Source organism: Lissotriton helveticus, chromosome 3_1 (assembly GCF_964261635.1).
Source record: "Lissotriton helveticus chromosome 3_1, aLisHel1.1, whole genome shotgun sequence".
Lineage (NCBI taxonomy): Eukaryota > Metazoa > Chordata > Amphibia > Caudata > Salamandridae > Lissotriton > Lissotriton helveticus.
Genome location: NC_136061.1, coordinates 598790534 through 598811165, shown reverse-complemented (window position 1 = coordinate 598811165; position 20632 = coordinate 598790534). Strand labels below are relative to the sequence as shown.

General features: G+C 46.8%; 1 protein-coding gene across 3 annotated transcripts in view; it reads right to left on the bottom strand.

The window, feature by feature from the left end:
* Positions 1-20632, bottom strand: part of LOC144824675 (uncharacterized) — a 1660589-nt gene that overhangs the window by 706538 nt on the left and 933419 nt on the right. The window lies entirely within an intron of this gene.

Sequence of the window (20632 nt, the reverse complement as noted above, 5' to 3'; positions counted from 1 at the left end):
GTTCAATTTTGGGGCATCGATGTTACTGATCCTGTTCAGGTAGTCTATGACCCCGTTCACGAATAAACAGAACAGGGTCGGGGCCAGCACACAGCCCTGCCTCACCCCTCTAAGAACTGGGAATCTATCAGTCAGCTTTCCTCCCTTTCCAAATCTAACTCGAGCATAGTTGTTTGAATGCAGCCTGACTAGGATGTGGAGGATGTCTTTCGGGACATCCAGGTCAGACAGCACCGCCCATAGTTTGGCCCGTGGGACCAAATCAAAAGCAGCGCGGAGGTCCACAAATACCGCATACAGTGACCCCGCTTCTAAGTGCACTGTCTTCCAATATATAACACTCAATCTAAGTATTTGGTCGACTGTTGAGACTCCCTTCCTAAAACCCGCCTGCAGGGGGCTTAAAATATGAGTCTCCTCCATCCAGCACTGCAGCCTATTAAGAATCAATCTTCCAAAGAGCTTTTGGGACACATCAATAAGGCTAATTGGGCGATAGTTGGCTGGGTGCAGGGGCGACCCCTTTTTGTAGATCGGGACCACCTCCGCACCCAGCCAAGTATCTGGTATGTTCATTCCACCCAATACTGCATTGAATAGAATCATAAGATACGGTGCCCAGATTCCCGGTTCATGTCTGAAAAGGTCACCCGGCAGCCCGTCTAGCCCTGGAGCCTTCCCCGAGGATAGGCCAGCAATCGCCATCCTAATGTCTTTAATGGTAAAGGGTTCGGCAGTCTGCCCCGGGTGGATACACGGCAGTGCTGCTTCTGCCCCCCCGATCTCAAGGGAATATAGCTGCTCAAAGTGTTTTTGCCACGTATTTGCAGCAATATTGGGCTCTATGGCCGTGGGGAGATCCCCACTTCCGTGATTGACTATTCTCCAGAATCTGCGGGAGTCCCTTGCGGCTAGGGACTCCGATAGATTCTCCCAGTGCTGTATATCCCACTCTATTTTAGCGTTTGAGACCAAAAGTTTGTAGGCCTTTCTCCTAGCTGCAATTTCTTCCCTCGTGCCACCCCTTTTTATTGTAGATAAAAGATCGTGTTTTGCGGCTCGGCAAGCCGTGTTAAACCAAGTGCCATTATTCTGACTCTGGATTTTGGGTTGGGTAGTACTAAAAAGATGTACTTGAAGATTTCTAATTAAATGATCATGAACCTGTGCAAGGTCCTTGGTGGCCTCCCTAGTGAATTCCGGATTCCCTAAATGGAAAGCCTCCTCCAGAATTGGAATTATTCCGGCATATAAGGAGGCAACTTTATCTTCACTGGCTACCAATTTTCCCCATTTGATCCTCCTCCTGTTGTTTTCCAAGAGGTGTCCCGAACTTAACTCATGCCTACTCCACACACTCTCCTCCATACAGGGGCTAGTAAGGTCTAGCATTAGAGCATTATGATCACTATCCTGTCTTGGGATGATTCTAAAATCCACCACCCTTTTCCACGTGTGCAGTTGTACAAGGATATAATCCAATCTGGACTGCCTCCCGGCTTTATTAAACGTGCATTGACTCGGGATATCAGATCTTGTGCGGCCGTTGCAGGCTCTCAAGCCGTAGTTGAGATTTAAAGTATTTATTTGGACGGCCAGTGGTGTCCATGCTCTAGGAGGTGGGGCCTCCGTAGGGGGTACCTGCCAACTTGAATCCTCCTCTAGGGAGGGTCCATCAAGTAATCCAGGTAACGGTTCGAAGTGCAAATTAAAATCACCTCCTATTAAATATGGTATATCCTCTGGAATAGTTTCTAAGAGACCAGACAGTGCCTCGATGGTTTTAGAAGAGGCAGTTATTGGGACTGGCCTGGAATAAATGTTAATCACAAGTAGTTTATAGAGTCCTGGCCATTCAAGAAGTACGGCCAGAATATCCTCCGATTCCACAACGTAGGGTGAAGCTGAACAACCCAGATCAGAAGCTATCCAGATGGCCAATCCTCCTGATGGTCGCCCTCTGCCACCCCAGCTAGCCTGTTTCGAAAATGTCTGGAAGCCCCTGTATGTAATCTCTTCCCTTGCCCATGTCTCTTGAAAGAGACAAATACTTTGGGGGATTAATAATTCAGCCCATGAGTCTGATTCAATTTTGTTGGGCAAACCTGCCAGGTTCCAGGAGAGTATTTTAATTGTTTGGGGGGCACGGTTCCCAATCAATGCCATAGTTTGATTTGGCAAATCCCTGTCATTGGCGTCATGCGCAGTTAGTAAAGGTAACTCCTCCTTCCCGTCTTCCACCCTTATTTCTCCAGGCCCTCCCCCTTCACTCTCAGTATTATCTCCGTTGGTTGAGTTAGTTGGCTCTATTCTAGCATCTGGATCATGTTCATTACAGACATCATGATAATTCATGTTGTTTCCACCCCCGCCTGCTTGACGGGGCACTGAGGGTGGTCACCATCTCCCCGGTGCATCTTGCCGTCCAGCCAAGGGGTTGGAGGTCTGGCCAAAGAAGTGGGATTGAGGTGTTATTAGAGGTGCAAGTTGGGGGATCATTGGCCATGGTGGATTGGGAAGGCGAGACTGCTCATTGGTCAGTCCAGTCAAGGTGCTAATAGGGCGTGGATAGAAGAAGGTTAGGTCAACGATATTGATCCCTCCGTTATTTATATCCCAGCCTAGTCTTGTTATCCATGCTGCAACCCGTGAATCTTGGAAGTTGACCACAATGCAGTCCCCCCCCAGAGTTTTGGGAGTACAGCCTATCCATTCTGTTCTTCTCACCCCCAGTATTAATCCGTCCACCAGCCCCAGGCAAAGGCCGATTCACCTTTAGCCAGTGCATAACCTTATTTTTTAGTGTTTGAAAGGTTTCTCTTTGCCCCGTTGAAAGTGGAGGGACATTAGTGAGAATGGCTACGTAGGGGAAGGAGTCCGGCGTAAGATTCATCGGCGGTTTCTTTTGGGGTGGTTTTGTCAATAAAGGAAAAGACCTATTTTGGACTATTGGCCTAAGGTTGGGTACCGGTTTACTTGCTATTGGTAAATTACTTGTGGAGGGGGTGTTAAATAGGATAGTGCTCTTCTCAGGGACTGCCTTACCCCCCACTCCCTGTATACATGGAGGATTAGAGCTGAGTGGCTAGCTTGCGCCGCCTTCTGCGAGGTTGTTGCACTAGTGGAGCTGTCGGAGGGGATGATTAATTAGGGGCAGGAGGGGCCAGGGGACTCAGAGCAGCCGCTCAGAAGCCGCGCTGGGGAGACCGTGAAAGGGAACTAAGGGAAATGGCACACCTTAATTTGTAACCGGTGCTCCTGGAACGCTTGCTCTAAAAACAGGAAAAAACATATATATGAGCTATTGGAGACTGAAGCTTGAGAGTTGTACAATTTATTTGAAGACACAGCTTCTAGAAATAATCAATGATAGCATAAAAACCACGCAGTACTTGGCCCTGTACCCAGCATTCTCTTGAAAGTCACATGGGCCAGTTTGAGTTTTACAAAGTACAGTTTAGAGCTGCTATGAGAGAGGCTTTGCTTTAAGTACACTTTTGAGCTGAGGCAGATTGCATAGAAAAGGTTTAGAAAAGGTTAAGCACATATTATTGGGCACACTCACTCACCACTGCATGTATGATATCCTGAAAGTACAAATTTAAACACCCTAAATGCAGTGGAGATAAAACAATGTCAGAGAAAACATAACATTTCAAATAGCGTAATATAACTTTAAATGTAAAGAGGAAAAAGCATTTCATTACAGCAGAATATACAATGGAGGAGCAGAGCCTAAGTACATGGAACAAGGGCTATCTCGAGTAACCCCTGGGAAAAACTCCTGTCCGACACTCAAGTGCAGACGCGGAGTAGTTCAACGATACTCTGGCGGACCAGCCTTTTATATTGTTCAGGGGTGAGGGGCCTATGGTCACGCTATATCACGTCACCTCGAACCACATATCCTTCTGTCGCCTCTCACGCCCCTGCCTGGTGACTTTCCCATCATTGGTGTAAATGTGACTACCTTCTCGTAATTGTGTGGCACGTACGTTAGCCTAGACTGAGTTCCTGCCATTCTGACTGGAAGTTTGTCATTAATCAGAAATGTGTTATTGTTGCTTCGAAAGGGTTCTATTCATGTGTCAATCAGGCAGTTTGCGATAATATTTCGCCACAATTATCCTCAGTTTATCGGATATCTTGCTTGACGTAGTTGCTGTGCGAGCTTCCCTTATTCTATTCATGGCTTAGGTGGGGGACGTGGGGTATGTTGCAAGATTTATTGAGGAACTTGACTTCTACAGCTTGTGGGAAATATACAATGAGGTGGGGCCTGGTAGGGGTGCGGGTCCTTGCAGACAAGAGCAGCTGGGTGAAGCTTGGGTCAGACCTGCTTTCTGCTTCTGCTTAAGCTAAGAGAAAATGGCAGTGCTCAGGGCAACGTAACTGAGGCCTGTAACTTCCAAACAGCAGGGCCTACACAGGGGTCATGTCGTGCAGGTGATAGGTGTGTCCTTGGATAGCTATGCAGGTAAAAATTCACCCTCCAACATTCCCCCCTCTGGTTCAAATTATTGAACCAATCAACATCTCGAACATCATACGAACTGCATACTTAGCTGGAGATGGGGGAAGTGGCCAGGGCGAGTTATAAAGAAGTAGCTCCTAAATCCTCACCTGGTCCACCTAATCTCTTACACATTGTCTCATAGGGACGTACCAAGTCTCTCCCTGAGAGAAGTGGTGGGCCACCATGTACTGGGGACTGATACTGACTTTCAGAAGGAACCTGCTCTAAGTGAGGGTCGGGGACAGTACGCTCTATGTTCAACACTGCTATCTCTACATCTTCCCCTTGTCCCCTGTGCATACCTGTGTTCACATCTGTGTAGTTCTTCTCAACTCGTTTAAACCTTATTTTTCTAACATATTGCAACATAATCTGTGTTCCGCAATACACAACTACAAGCACACATAATATAGGCATTATAAATTTTAGTACTGCAGATAGCCATAAAGGCGTCCAGTCCAAGTTGGACCAATTACTTAAAACATCTGCTTTTGCACTTCCATCCTCAGGCATCTGTTGTCCCAAATTGTCCAAATCCCCAATGGCCTTTGTAAGTGTTCTGTCATCATCGGCCAATATCAAGGCACAGCAGAACGACTTTCCCATCCTGGCGCATCCACCACTAGTCATCGCAATTAACTGGTCTAAAACATAGCGTTGTTCCAGGACCACGAGTCTCAAAGGTCGTAGTTCTTCTTTCACGGCGTTGAACCCATCACGGGTGTTGTTAACAAGCTGCATCAGTTCATATCTCGTTACTTGGAGCCATCGGGCATTGTTTTTGGTCTGGAACATGGGGATAACTCCCCCAAGGTAAAATTCAGCATCGTTGATATCTTCCGGAATCTCATGGAATGTGTCATCTGAGGAGTACTTTTTGACTTCTCTTTGTCGGTGGTGGAGCAGGGTGACATCACCTGCCATTGGGTGTGTATGGATGTGGGAAATGTTCGTTGCTGGGACGACGAGATGCCATTCATGCATCGTCACGATAGAACAAAGTCCTTGCCATTGGGGAGGCAACTGCAGATACATATTTTCTCCGCAGATCCGTAGATGCCAATGAGGATGGATGTGCCGTACTTCATGTCCGAATTAAATCTAGTGCTCTTGCAATTGGCATTCCTGCCCACAGGTACCGTCCCATTACCTAGGAAGCAAAGGAGAGGAGACTTTTAGCTTGTATGCTCTTTTCTGTGTGTATGGTGTACCTTCACTGGATGTGTATCCTCTAGTTTCCCTACCCCATATCTCAGCACACTCCCTCTCTATCTCCTCATTTAAATTATATTTGTGCTCTTGTCCTACAGTTGTGCTACCTAAGGAGGCTGCCTTACATATCAAGTCATGTGGACCATTCCATTTGATATTGAAATAAATGCTGGCCTTCAGGTGTAGAATAGGTCTCCACTGACAAGGGCATGTGTCATGGGTGTGGTTACATTGGTGATGTTCAGGTGAGTGGCATTCGGATGTGGGTGTTGGGAAGGTGAAGTACCCTAGTTTCTTATAGTGATGTTCCCAAATCTGCATTATGTCGGCAGGTACTTTCATATCACGGTAAACCTCCATTCTCCTTTCAATTTCCAATGTATTAGTGATCACCCTGAATGTTACATACTAGTCATCCCACTCTGTGGTATTTACAAATGCATCATCCACTTTGGCTGAGTGGAGCTCTGACCATGTATGCGGCAAAGGTACAGGTGTAAAAGACATTTGGCTGCGGGTGGTGGGACTACTTTACGTAAAGAGCGATCTATCTGCGCCTACAGCGTGAGGAATGTGAGAACATACAAGGCAAGACTCATTTGTGACCTTTCTTCCAACCTCCCTCATGTCTCTATACCAATAGAACGTTGTGAATCTCATTATCCTCTGCTCTATCACTAGGGCGCTGGGAGTGGGAATCAGGCATAGAGTGCTGGTCGAAGGTGTAAACAACTGTCTTTTGGAGATTACTGATCCAGTCTGGAATTTGTAAAGCCTGTTCTTGCTTATGTTGGATACATGATGTATATCTAACTGGCACTATCTCGCCACTCAGTCTATGTCTAAGACTTCTTTTATTTTGACGGGATCGTCTTGGTGTACCTGGCACAGTGGGGGTCAAGATGATATCGAGTGCCAAGTCCCTTCCTGTAGGGTCAGCATGGGGTACAGAAGGTGTCAAGACAGGCACAGAGGTGTCATAGCTACTACTGGTGCTTTTCCCAGTTTGCTCGTTATCAGGAAGTGTCTTAGGCATGGGTAGCTCTGTGGTCGTGACAAATTTAATATTACTAGTAGCTCCTCTCTCTCTCTCTGATCGCACTGCTAACCAGTGAAATGCTGTTACTGCAGCTACAAACATAAAAAAGAAAATAATAGCTGTACATATCTTTTTAATTGAAAGCTTGACATGGAGGGTTGTTCTGTGGCTTCTTCTCAGTCCGTAGGCCATCATACGATCTCCACTTCCTTGATTTTGGATCGTTAACTGGCACATGATGTCTTCTTTGCTGTCAATGCTCAGATCTTGGATGGTGACGGGTGGAACCTCAAAAAGTCCATTTGCAAGTGTTCATTGAATTGAAATTTCTCCACTTCCGAACTGCTTCATAAAAAGATGTGTGTCCCAAAGCAGATAGGCGGAAGTTCATCAGGGATAGGACGCTTATCTTTGTCTTTGATATCTGAATGAAAAAAACTTTGGAGCACGCATTAGTGCACATAAATAAACAACAATTCATCGCTTACAATATCAGAAGAGGGCCCAGTGACTTCTTTTTAAGTCTTGCGGAGAGAATAACCACATCTATTGATCTGTCAATGACAAGCCGGTGAGACTTGAACAGGCCGTTAAGGCTCTTACCCTAACATTGTCACAGTGCCTGAAAAATGAAAAATGAAAATAAAATGACTGTCACTGTCACTGCGGGTCACTGTAACAGCATCCAGTAATCCCCAGTGACATATGACCTCATGAAGTAGGAAGGTAGCTGCGGCCTTCGCGTCACAATGGACACACGGTCCAACTCAAATTTGCCGTGAAAAAGGGCACACCACTAACATGATGTGTCTTTATCTTAGGCATCTGTCTCTCCAAAAAGGACTCTAAAAAGGACACAAAGAGTTGTACCTGTTCATGTGCATTGGGAATGAACCACTCTGTCTGCAAAGTAGTGGACATGATATCACGAGGGACATGTGTAGGAAGGTGTAACTGAGTGAGTGCTATTGTAAAAAGCCTTCCTATCCTTGTGTGTCTGAAAATTAAACAAATAAAATCTTATTCCTGTGTACTCCCCTCTTCTTCCACAGCTCTTTTCCTTCAGGTGGGGCACTTCCCTGTATTTCTCCAAGGTGCAGCTGTGCAATGAAATCATAGTGCTGAGCATTATCAATGGTGTCACATTCTAGTCTGACAATGTTGTAATACTGAGCATTGCTTATTCCCTGCATTCGTACTTTTAACATTGAAATCTACTGTGTTTCTGCATTAATTTGCTTTTCCCTAGCACTGGGCATGTGTGAAGTAATAGCTGTACACGGCGGTGCATATCTGGAAACATATTCCTTATCTCTTCTTATTGTTTGCTGCCAACTACAGGAAGCCTGTTTCCTGTTTTGGCTCTGCGCCCAGAATATGCACTCTGGCCAGAAACGCTACTTATGAACATGGCCCGAAAATAAAAAGAAACTCTATTAATTTGTCTGTATTTTATAATATCTGAAAACATGTGTTGTCTCTATTTGCAATATGCAAAATATACGTGTTGTATTATAAAATAAAGATGGCTTATTTGTAATGCACATGTTCACTCACAATGGTGCATTGGTAATAAACAGCAGATCTTTATTGTATTCCAACTCAAGGTATTCTTTGAATCCACCTTAGAAGGATGAAATGCTCTAGCAGCACATGATCTCGTAACTCGTGATATTTATTTATCTGAAAAGAAGTGTGGTGCAACTAGTGTGCATTCCATTCCATCGTTTTATCTCTGGCTTGTGCCTGTGTCAGCTGCTGCTGAATTTTGGGACGTGGGAGTGAATCATTCTATTTAGTTGCTCAGTCTTGCATTATTAGGTGAAATTTACAGTGTGTGTGAATTATATGTGACCACTCACATAACATAACTATCTATTTCTAAATAAAAAATGCAAACATAAAATTGACAGTCTGCGTGCATTTGGGAACCGTAAAGGGCATTGTGCCATTTTCATTGAAACATATTCTCATATTTAATTTGGCCATCAGACCATGTGGACTGTGGTGTATAAAGTAGACGCTGTTGAATACTTTTACCTCCTATTTCTATTTGTACTGACTCTGTGAAAGGGACCCATAATATCGCCCCAGAGAAATCTAGTGTGTTTGCGCTCTGGTTGGGGATGGGCAGTGCCCCCTCCTTGATACAGGAGAATGTGACACCTGTGTCAATCAAAAAACTATACATGTTATTAATCCTGACATTCACAATGGGGTCCTCTCTAATGTCAATAAGGGAAACACTAGAGTTATCTGTGGGCTTTCCTAACTTGCCTGGTCCTGCTGGGTGGTGCCCTGTGAAACCGAACTGATGGGGGGCAGTACTGTAGCTCCCTGTGATACAGGAGCTTGTGTCTGGGACACCACTTTGTACTCAGGCATGTGTTGCTGAGGTACCTGTTGTATCTGATGTGTTGTTACCTGTCTTTTACCTCCTGGCACATTTAAGGCACTTTGTGAAACATTAGTGACAGTAGTCACTTGACTCACTGGTGAAGCTAGCCTAACTGCATCATCAAGAGTCTTTCTTTTCTTTACTTTCTGCTGTTCTAATTCCGCAGCTGTGTTCTCAATAGCTGATTGCCTTGTTTGTGACATTAGAGATCCAATGTCTGAGACATCTGGAAACTTCTGGCGCAGTTCGTTCCATAGTGCTGATCTTATTTTATTGAAAGGATCACCTTCTAATTCTGAATTAGTGGTGCAAAGCCTTGTGTCGATGCGTGAAAACATATCCTCTGCATCCTTTCCAATCAGGGATGTGAGCAAACGTCTCATATCCCAAATAGCCAGTGACACACCTGAAGTGTCATTCTCAAAGGCTTGTATCCACTTTTCCGCACCCTCTGTGAGGGGTGGGAGTTCTCTCTTCATATTTTCTTTGTCCGTTAGGGACCAAGTTACTGAGGAAGGGGGGTCATTGACCTCTTTGGACAGCAGGGGCAGCTGGTGTGTTACCCCCGTGGGTCTTGTGTTACCATACCTGCGTGCGTATTTCTTCCAGACCCTTAGGCCTTGGCGCATGTAGGTGTAGTTCCAATCATCATCTCCTGCTTCCTGCAAGATACATTCTTCAGCAGTGGCCATTTGCTCTGGCTCAAAAGATCCTTCTCGGGGCCAGACATTCTCTTGAAATGCATTAGCCTTTGTCCAGTCTGCCAAGTTATCTGAGAATGGAATGACATAAAAGTCACTCCCTTCTCCAAGTATTACTATCTCATTTGGCGTCAGGCCATTGGTCAATGGCTGTCTTGGCCTGTAAAGGGCAATGTTGTTCAGTTCTCTAGATCTTGCTGTACGCAGGCGTGTTGTACCTGATACATCATATTCCTGTGGGATGTTCTCAGGTCGCCGTTCGTTACCTAACATAGTAACACATTCTATCTCTCTTCTTCTCTGCCTTCTCCTCTTTTCTGCCTGTTCAAACAATTTTGGCAGATCCAAATAGTCTTGCTCTAGCTGTGGTGTCATTGGTCTATGTGGTGTAACTACTAGAGGTGATTCCTGAGGCATAGGCGTAGGTGGTCGTGTCACCTGAGTGTTATAATCAATTATTGTAGACGGAGCATGGGGCACACTTAAGTTGGCTGCGAGAGAGACTGCCGTGTTGATCTGTGGTGGGGCTGCACTTTGTGCTTCCTGATGCAAGTCTATCCATGGCCCTTGCTGTGGCATGATAGTTGGGACCCCACCACTGTGTGGCTCTACCTCCTTCACACTGCTAGCTACTTCATTTGGTGCTGGTCGTTTCTTTGCACCCATATGCTCAGTCATTCTATCCCCTATACTGGCTAGGTATAATGCAAGTTGCTGGAGTGCTGCTGTATTTTCTATGGGGCTTCTCGAGTACCGTTTGTGTGACATGTCCTCTTCTTCACTTTCTGCCCTAGTCCTGCTAATGTCTCCCTCAGTTACTACCTCAGAGGGATACTGTTCGCTGTCTCTCTTTACATCATTGAACTGTAGCAGGTGCTTTTCCACTCTATTAGGACCTGTGTTAAGGGGCTGCCACTCATTATACTGACTCTGTGTATTGCAATGCTGGTGGCTCGGGAATCGGAATGGGCCATAATGTCTAGTTCTTGTTCTTGGAGTATCGTCATTCTCAGTGAGGGATGTAGGTGCTGGGCGGTCAGGTCTGGGGAGTGGCATGTGGACCTGTGCTGCGAACCACCCGAGGCCTCATGGCTCTCTTTGTTTTCTTCCTGCTGGGGGCTGCAGAGTTGGATACGTCTCATTTTTACTATCAATAGTGTGTCAATTTGACCTGGCATTCCTGATGCTGCATCCTGCAGTACTGGGCTTAGGGATAGCTGACCCGATGTACTCTCTGGTGTACTATCTCGTGAATTGTCTGGGATGTCTGGGGCTAAGGCATCGTCATGGGCTACGGCTGCCTGGACATCTGATAAGAGTTCTATGTCAGTCTTTATACCTCGTCCTAAATTAATGTCATCTGCGTCATAGGCTGGTGGATGTGCTGTGGGTGTTGACATTATTCTCCTGTATTGAGTGTAAGCAGGGGTAAGAGTGTAACGCCACCGGGTGTTATTGTCAGCCTTACCTGCTGCAAGGATGTTACGTCAATTCCTAGGGCTGAGATTAGTGTCAAAATGACTGTACATGTCAGGGGTGAGACAGACTCAGGGGATGTTGCTGTACCTTCAGAAAGGGCAACAATACAGCCGTTCACTATGTGTACTGTGATCTGTAGTCTTGGGTTTTGTCTGGGCTGTCTGCTCATCTCCTAGAGTCGAGTTTTCTTTGAGGTGGGCTATCTGTAGCAGTGAATGTGGCGAAACTAATCTCCTTTTAAAATGCTGTTTTGTGAATATGCCCACATTTCTGGATAATGCGTCGTGGAAGGGTGTCTTTGTAACAGTCCTGTGAGTCTTAGTGATGGCTGCTGCTGCAGCTGGTCATGTAACTCGTGGGCGTGATGCTCACAGCCTAGTAGAGTGAGGGTATCCTGTGAATCTCCCTGCCCCTCCGGGCAGCTGGTGCTTGGAGAAGGCGGTGTGAGTGAACACTGGTGAGCAGTATCAGGGCTTTTCGCTACTTACTACACTACCCACTGACTGAAGTGTAAGTTGTGTGTCATCAGTGAGGAATGTATACGTTGGCACTGGGAGGCACACTTTCACTAGATGCAATGTAGATGCCCTTATCTCAGTACCCTGTGTGAGTGGGATTCCCAATAAGTCCCACGCTCTAGATATTAGGGAAATTTCGCTTCTGTTATATTTTCTATGAGTTTGTTCGCTCACGTTCTGCACTGATACAATTCTATTGTCTAATATGTGTAGAACTACCTCAACTATTTGTTTTCCACTATAGCTCATGTATGTACCGGACATCTGGCTGACCTCCTGTCAGTTGTTTTCGGGAGTGGGGCAGTTTACCACAAGCTCATCACCTAATGCTTCTGTAATGATGGAATAAAATGCCTCTCTAATTTCTTCTCTTTCTGGGCCTTTGTAAATACCTTCTGGGGAATTGTCAGGGAATTCCAGGGCAGTAGGATGGTTACCAAAACAAGCCTCAAGAACCTTGCTATGCAAAGGTTTGTGAGGCCACAATGATGTCACAATAGCAGGTACCTCTAGTCCTGGTAATGTCATAAAAATCTGCACGTGTATGGCGTGTGTAGTTTTGTATGTCCTATAGTTATGTATCCTATTCATTTGTGTGGAATGCAGTTAAAAAGGAAAAATATTTATTTAGTCCAAACGATCTGTAGTAAAAATAAAATAACGCAGAGCACTTCCCTGAGACTTCCCTCGTAAAGCCTGCAGTGCTTTGTGGAGGGAAGGGGAAATCCTGTATTGCCAGGTGGGCACACAGGGGAGCAGCAGCAAGAAGAAAAGGAAACAATATGTCAGTGTGACAGCCGTGGCGCTTGAAATGCTGTAGCTTATAGACTTTCTTCAGTTAGTCAGTGGCAGATCAACGTACATGGGATACACCAAAATACATTTACAATCTTCCTAGTTATTGGATCTCGCTAAAACATAACCCAGTTTTCAAACGATGGCCACAAAATATATTAGCAGCATATATATATATCAATAGTATACTTTTGCTATGGTCAGCCTCTGTGCCAGCCAGTGACTCCTAACAAAAGAGACCATCAAAACAGTAAGGATCACACAAGTGTTCTTGTTCTATGAACCTAAATACATTCACCATTAAACACTAGGTGCTAACATGCAGGTCTGTGTTTGAACAGATATTTAATAAGAGCATAAGTAAAATGCAAACACTTTAACAACTATTTTACAAAAATCACGCTCTATGGCCACTAGAGTGTGTTAGAATATTCCCTATACATATGGGGTGCACCAAAAATAATTAACAAACCACGTTTAGCTTGGCGAAAATATAATGCCTACAATATGAGTAAATAAACTTGCTAGTCCCGCACAGAACTCTTCCCTGGACATACAGCAGGGGATATCACCGCTAAATTAAGGAAAGATCAAAGGTCACGGTAGCTAATCGGACCTGCTGAAATTCCTTCTTTCTCATGGACTACTGACATGAGAGATTTCCTCGTCTCTGTCGCTCCTAACAGAGGATCACTTGCACGAATATATCGAAAAGATGCCAGACGCAACTCTTCCTTCCCTGTAACTTCAGAGGTTCCCTTTAAGCAGTAAGATGTATAATTCACCTTCACTCTTCCTTGACACCCTATTGTAGGTGTATCAAAGGCCCTCCCCCTGTGAGAGGAGGCTCCACCATAAGCTGAGAGACCTGCCACGTGCGGCTCTCCTTCCCTGTATTCTATATGCAACAGGGGCTCCCTTTAACCGCTAAATAAATGCTGAATAAAAAGCTAAAAATAAGGATGACAACCACATCCTTCTTTGTATTTACACGGGGCTTAGCAATAACATGCGACTATTCACAAAGCAAAGAGGAACACATGAATCTCAGTATTCACCTAACTGTCAGGTTCAGTCTCCACATGGCACACAATCCCTTCCTCTGCGTGGAATCATATAACAAGGTTAACAGACAGGAAGCCTGGACCATTGGCAGAAGCACTGCTGCACTACAACACTGAACACCATTCGGCCGCACCCAAGAGAGAGACACCGCAGCGGCGGGCAGACACAATAATATGTATGCTTACCCCTCAGCGCTGAGGTCTCCTCACAATGGTCCAGCAGGACGGTTGCGCAGAATCGTTTAGCAGTTTAGTACTTCCTCTTCAGGAACCAGCTGCATCCTGTCAGTTCAACTCCTTATTATCACGTCGAGGTCACCAAAATGTCAGAGGGGATGATTAATTAGGGGCAGGAGGGGCCAGGGGACTCAGAGCAGCCGCTCAGAAGCCGCGCTGGGGAGACCGTGAAAGGGAACTAAGGGAAATGGCACACCTTAATTTGTAACCGGTGCTCCTGGAACGCTTGCTCTAAAAACAGGAAAAAACATATATATGAGCTATTGGAGACTGAAGCTTGAGAGTTGTACAATTTATTTGAAGACACAGCTTCTAGAAATAATCAATGATAGCATAAAAACCACGCAGTACTTGGCCCTGTACCCAGCATTCTCTTGAAAGTCACATGGGCCAGTTTGAGTTTTACAAAGTACAGTTTAGAGCTGCTATGAGAGAGGCTTTGCTTTAAGTACACTTTTGAGCTGAGGCAGATTGCATAGAAAAGGTTTAGAAAAGGTTAAGCACATATTATTGGGCACACTCACTCACCACTGCATGTATGATATCCTGAAAGTACAAATTTAAACACCCTAAATGCAGTGGAGATAAAACAATGTCAGAGAAAACATAACATTTCAAATAGCGTAATATAACTTTAAATGTAAAGAGGAAAAAGCATTTCATTACAGCAGAATATACAATGGAGGAGCAGAGCCTAAGTACATGGAACAAGGGCTATCTCGAGTAACCCCTGGGAAAAACTCCTGTCCGACACTCAAGTGCAGACGCGGAGTAGTTCAACGATACTCTGGCGGACCAGCCTTTTATATTGTTCAGGGGTGAGGGGCCTATGGTCACGCTATATCACGTCACCTCGAACCACATATCCTTCTGTCGCCTCTCACGCCCCTGCCTGGTGACTTTCCCATCATTGGTGTAAATGTGACTACCTTCTCGTAATTGTGTGGCACGTACGTTAGCCTAGACTGAGTTCCTGCCATTCTGACTGGAAGTTTGTCATTAATCAGAAATGTGTTATTGTTGCTTCGAAAGGGTTCTATTCATGTGTCAATCAGGCAGTTTGCGATATTTCGCCACAATTATCCTCAGTTTATCGGATATCTTGCTTGACGTAGTTGCTGTGCGAGCTTCCCTTATTCTATTCATGGCTTAGGTGGGGGACGTGGGGTATGTTGCAAGATTTATTGAGGAACTTGACTTCTACAGCTTGTGGGAAATATACAATGAGGTGGGGCCTGGTAGGGGTGCGGGTCCTTGCAGACAAGAGCAGCTGGGTGAAGCTTGGGTCAGACCTGCTTTCTGCTTCTGCTTAAGCTAAGAGAAAATGGCAGTGCTCAGGGCAACGTAACTGAGGCCTGTAACTTCCAAACAGCAGGGCCTACACAGGGGTCATGTCGTGCAGGTGATAGGTGTGTCCTTGGATAGCTATGCAGGTAAAAATTCACCCTCCAACAGAGCTATTAATGGTAGTGCCCGGTGGAACTAGATCATGTAATTTGGCTGTGCCCTTCCCAACTACCACTGCCTTCTGCGAAGTTGTTGCACTCGTAGAGCTATTGTTGATAGTACCCGGTGAAACTAAATCATGTGACTTGGGTATGCTCTTCCCAACCGCACTTCCCACCTTAGATGTCTGTGGTGAGCTGGTTTGTGTCCTTCGTCCCTTTTCCTGCATTATACCTTGGGTGTTATTCTGGGGCTTGTTATTTTCTACCAACCTTGCTTGAGTTTTTACAAGAGCCTTTGTCGAGAAAAAGTTGTCTAGTGTAGCTTGCTCAAAGTGATCTAGACGGTCAGATAACTTGGTAATTTGTTTCTCTATTGGCAGCAACAATGACCGTAACAACTTTTCTATATCCGGAAACCAATTGGGAGGAGGTGATGGTTTCGCGTCTGATGAGAGTTCAGTTTCTGGGAGGTTACTGACTATACCAGTGACTAAACCATCAGGTGGCACAACCTCTCCTACTTTTGTACCCTTCCCGCTGCGACTATCTTCAGTCTCACCCTTGCCAGAGCGCGTGTTACTAGCTACTTTCCTGAGTTTATGTGCAGGTTTAGCTACATGACATTTTCTGGGTGCTGTGCCCCTTTTCCTTTTTGAGCCTAGTTTGTTTTGGAGCTGGGAAATGGGTAAGCCTCTCTCTGCAATGCTTGTAGTAGGGTCATTGTGACCAGAACCGGAAGCTATTGTATCTGCTGCAGACCCCTTGTTTACTTCATTGGTGCATGCATTGGAATCTGTTTCAGGTAGGACGTGTAAGTTAAGTGATGATAGGGGTGTGACAAGTGTGGGGTAGGTTTGTGCTGGACGCTTGTCAACCGGAATTCTCAAGAGTTCAATGGACAGTCTGCGCTCAGTGCGCCTCTCAGCGAGCGTAATCTCTTTGTCAATTTCAGAGGTAGGTCGATTAAAGTATTTGTCTAACGGGCCAATGGCTGCATGCCCTGGGTCGACTGTTGGCGTGGTACAGATGGAGGATGTGGACATCTTTGCAAGTCCCGGCCTACTCACCAGTCTTGCTGACTGGCGCTTATCTGACAAGCCCTTCACAGCTACTGGATATTTGGACCGTTAGGGATGTTGACAGAGGGGTGGCCCAGCCCGGCCTCCCTCGGCCCCTGACGGCCACAGACGGTCCCGCCCTTGTCCCGGGCTTCTCCTGGCACGCTCCCGCGCGCTCCCGCGTACGCGGATTCTATTACCTATTAATAACGGGAGGGGGCGGGAAGAGGACCAGCTGCGGCGAGTCAAGAACACAGCGCCCGCTGGTCCTCGCAGTCCCGCAAGGGTAGTAATGTTCTCCAGCAGCTCCTCCCCGGGGGGTTGTGTCCCAGATGGTAGTGCTCACAAGCGGCGCCCGCGGAGCGGGGGCCGCGAGGAGTGGGACTGAGACAGCAGGTAGGGATTCTGAACCCACGAAGCAAGTTGACGATCCGCCGGAATAATCAGGACCCTCTCTCAGCACAGGAAGCGCCGAGGTCCCTGCCCGCAGTTCTTTTTAAATCCAGGCGGGAGGGGGCGGGAAGAGGACCAGCTGCGGCGAGTCAAGAACACAGCGCCCGCTGGTCCTCGCAGTCCCGCAAGGGTAGTAGTGTTCTCCAGCAGCTCCTCCCCGGGGGGGTGTGTCCCAGATGGTAGTGCTCACGAGCGGCGCCCGCGGAGTGGGGGCCGTGAGGAGTGGGACTGAGACAGCAGGTAGGGATTCTGAGCCCACGAAGCAAGTTGACGATCCGCCGGAATAATCAGGACCCTCTCTCAGCACAGGAAGCGCCGAGGTCCCTGCCCGCAGTTCTTTTTAAATCCAGGCGGGAGGGGGCGGGAAGAGGACCAGCTGCGGCGAGTCAAGAACACAGCGCCCGCTGGTCCTCGCAGTCCCGCAAGGGTAGTAGTGTTCTCCAGCAGCTCCTCCACGGGGGGGTGTGTCCCAGATGGTAGTGCTCACGAGCGGCGCCCGCGGAGCGGGGGCCGCGAGGAGTGGGACTGAGACAGCAGGTAGGGATTCTGAGCCCACGAAGCAAGTTGACGATCCGCCGGAATAATCAGGACCCTCTCTCAGCACAGGAAGCGCCGAGGTCCCTGCCCGCAGTTCTTTTTAAATCCAGGCGGGAGGGGGCGGGAAGAGGACCAGCTGCGGCGAGTCAAGAACACAGCGCCCGCTGGTCCTCGCAGTCCCGCAAAGGTAGTAGTGTTCCCCAGCAGCTCCTCCCCGGGGGGGTGTGTCCCAGATGGTAGTGCTCACGAGCGGCGCCCGCGGAGCGGGGGCCGCGAGGAGTGGGACTGAGACAGCAGGTAGGGATTCTGAGCCCACAAAGCAAGTTGACGATCCGCCGGAATAATCAGGACCCTCTCTCAGCACAGGAAGCGCCGAGGTCCCTGCCCGCAGTTCTTTTTAAATCCAGGCGGGAGGGGGCGGGAAGAGGACCAGCTGCGGCGAGTCAAGAACACAGCGCCCGCTGGTCCTCGCAGTCCCGCAAGGGTAGTAGTGTTCTCCAGCAGCTCCTCCCCGGGGGGGTGTGTCCCAGATGGTAGTGCTCACGAGCGGCGCCCGCGGAGCGGGGGCCGCGAGGAGTGGGACTGAGACAGCAGGTAGGGATTCTGAGCCCACGAAGCAAGTTGACGATCTGCCGGAATAATCAGGACCCTCTCTCAGCACAGGAAGCGCCGAGGTCCCTGCCCGCAGTTCTTTTTAAATCCAGGCGGGAGGGGGCGGGAAGAGGACCAGCTGCGGTGAGTCAAGAACACAGCGCCCGCTGGTCCTCGCAGTCCCGCAAGGGTAGTAGTGTTCTCCAGCAGCTCCTCCCCGGGGGGGGGTGTCCCAGATGGTAGTGCTCACGAGCGGCGCCCGCGGAGCGGGGGCCGCGAGGAGTGGGACTGAGACAGCAGGTAGGGATTCTGAGCCCACGAAGCAAGTTGACGATCCGCCGGAATAATCAGGACCCTCTCTCAGCACAGGAAGCGCCGAGGTCCCTGCCCGCAGTTCTTTTTAAATCCAGGCGGGAGGGGGCGGGAAGAGGACCAGCTGCGGCGAGTCAAGAACACAGCGCCCGCTGGTCCTCGCAGTCCCGCAAGGGTAGTAGTGTTCTCCAGCAGCTCCTCCCCGGGGGGGTGTGTCCCAGATGGTAGTGCTCACGAGCGGCGCCCGCGGAGCGGGGGCCGCGAGGAGTGGGACTGAGACAACAGGTAGGGATTCTGAGCCCACGAAGCAAGTTGACGATCTGCCGGAATAATCAGGACCCTCTCTCAGCACAGGAAATAAAATAGATGTGTAAGTGTTAAAATATTATGAAAATTTTAGTTACATGTAAGGATTCTTTTTAAAATGATAGAACGCATTTAATATAATGTATAGCAATGATGATAAATAGTAATGTTATAAAAGTAACAGGTATTATATGTAAAATGTTTTTTGTATAGAGCAATGACTTTTATAGACCATTAATATGGTATTTTAGACATGAAAGGGTACAAAAAATAACTCGATATTTGTTTAGAAACGATATTTTTGTACTCTATATTTTAGTAGACGATAGTTTTGTAGTGTTAGGTGTAATTTCATGAACAACGATATATTAGTAGTCGATATTTAATAAGACGATATTTATGTACTCGATATTCTAAATACTCGATATTTTTTAGTCGATATTTTTGTATTTTGTGTAATAAGTATACAAAGTCGATATTTTTGTAGTCGATAATTATTCAACGATATTATTGCTAGTCGATAATGTGACCGTCGATAATATTTCAGTGATCTAAGCTATATGTTTGTATTGCCACTGTAGTGGGTGGCACAGTACGTCCTGCAGTCCTCATGAGGCATTTAACGCCCAGCCTCTGGGCATGCATTTTACACCATAAACTTGTGACTTACAAACAAGTTATTTGTGTTAATCAGGAACAAACCAATTTAAACATGGTTAAAGCAGGAGCAAAGGAACTTTACTACAGGTTAGCAGGGATGAGGTGCCTGGACTTCTAAAGCCAGGAAAGATATAAGGTACAGCAAAATGCCAACAATTGGGGGTGGCCACACGTAAACGGCAGATTTCCCACATGATGGTAGTTCTTGCACTAATGGTGAAAGGCTTTTGAGGTTCAGGTTTACTAGTGATCGGTCTCCGCATTCTTGTTGGTTGATAAGGTGAAAGTTTGCGGACTGTTCCTGACTGGATGTAGTGGGAGGACAGACTTTTAAACCAAATACCTTCTGTTCTTGAAACACTGATTAATAAAGGGTGGTGGCCTCCGGCAAACACTCTGGGCTGCAGATTAACACTGGGTTTTACGAGGATTTCACCGCTATGGTGAAACATGCCTGTTTTTAACTGTGATGTGCAATTGCATAAAAACGTTCGCTGTAGCTCCCATTAACAATTTTCTTTGAGACTAAAGACAAGTAAAAGAGGAATTTAATTCTGCAAACTGGGTAAGAATTCTTTTTCACCTATCAGTGAATAACTGTTGTGAGCTCCATATTCCAAGCTGACACTACCGTCTTATTTCAGCCTCTGCAATAATTCTTTAACATATTCAGGAAATGCCAATAACCCACTTGTGCTGCCTAATGTCTTTCCTAATATTGGCATTGTCACTTCCATCAGCAGAAAGAAGCCTTTTCAAGCAACTTGATCTGCAGTGCCCCGCTTTGCAAAACGAAATGCCGAACACATACACGGTGCCAGAGCAGATCATCCAAAATAAGGGCTGCAGTTCTCTTTGCTTTGTGGGCAATGCTACAAGCTTGACGTGGACATGAAAAGTGCCTCACAGTAACCCTGCTTTTGCACAGTTCAGTACTTTGAATCCTTAGAGAAGGAACGAGCAGGTCTAGTAGATGTGGTCTAGTAGCTCTGCTGCTGACTCTGCCTGGATTCGGAGCCTGGCTTCAGCGCCTGACAAACGACTGTGTGATTTTGGCCAAATAACTATGACTCTTTGTGCCTTAAGTTGTATACTTTTGGAAGGGAAATGCATTTAGGACTTTTTGGGGGGTGTGGTGAAGCACAAGTATTCGTACAGAAATTACACTCGGCGTCATCACTAAATTAATACTTCTCCAAGGAGGCATGAATTTTCCAATGTCAAATTTCATCTTCATCTCATTTTCTGGGGTAGCAGTGGTCAAGCAATCAAGTCCAAAGTTGGTGAATAGAGGTTTCTTACCAGATA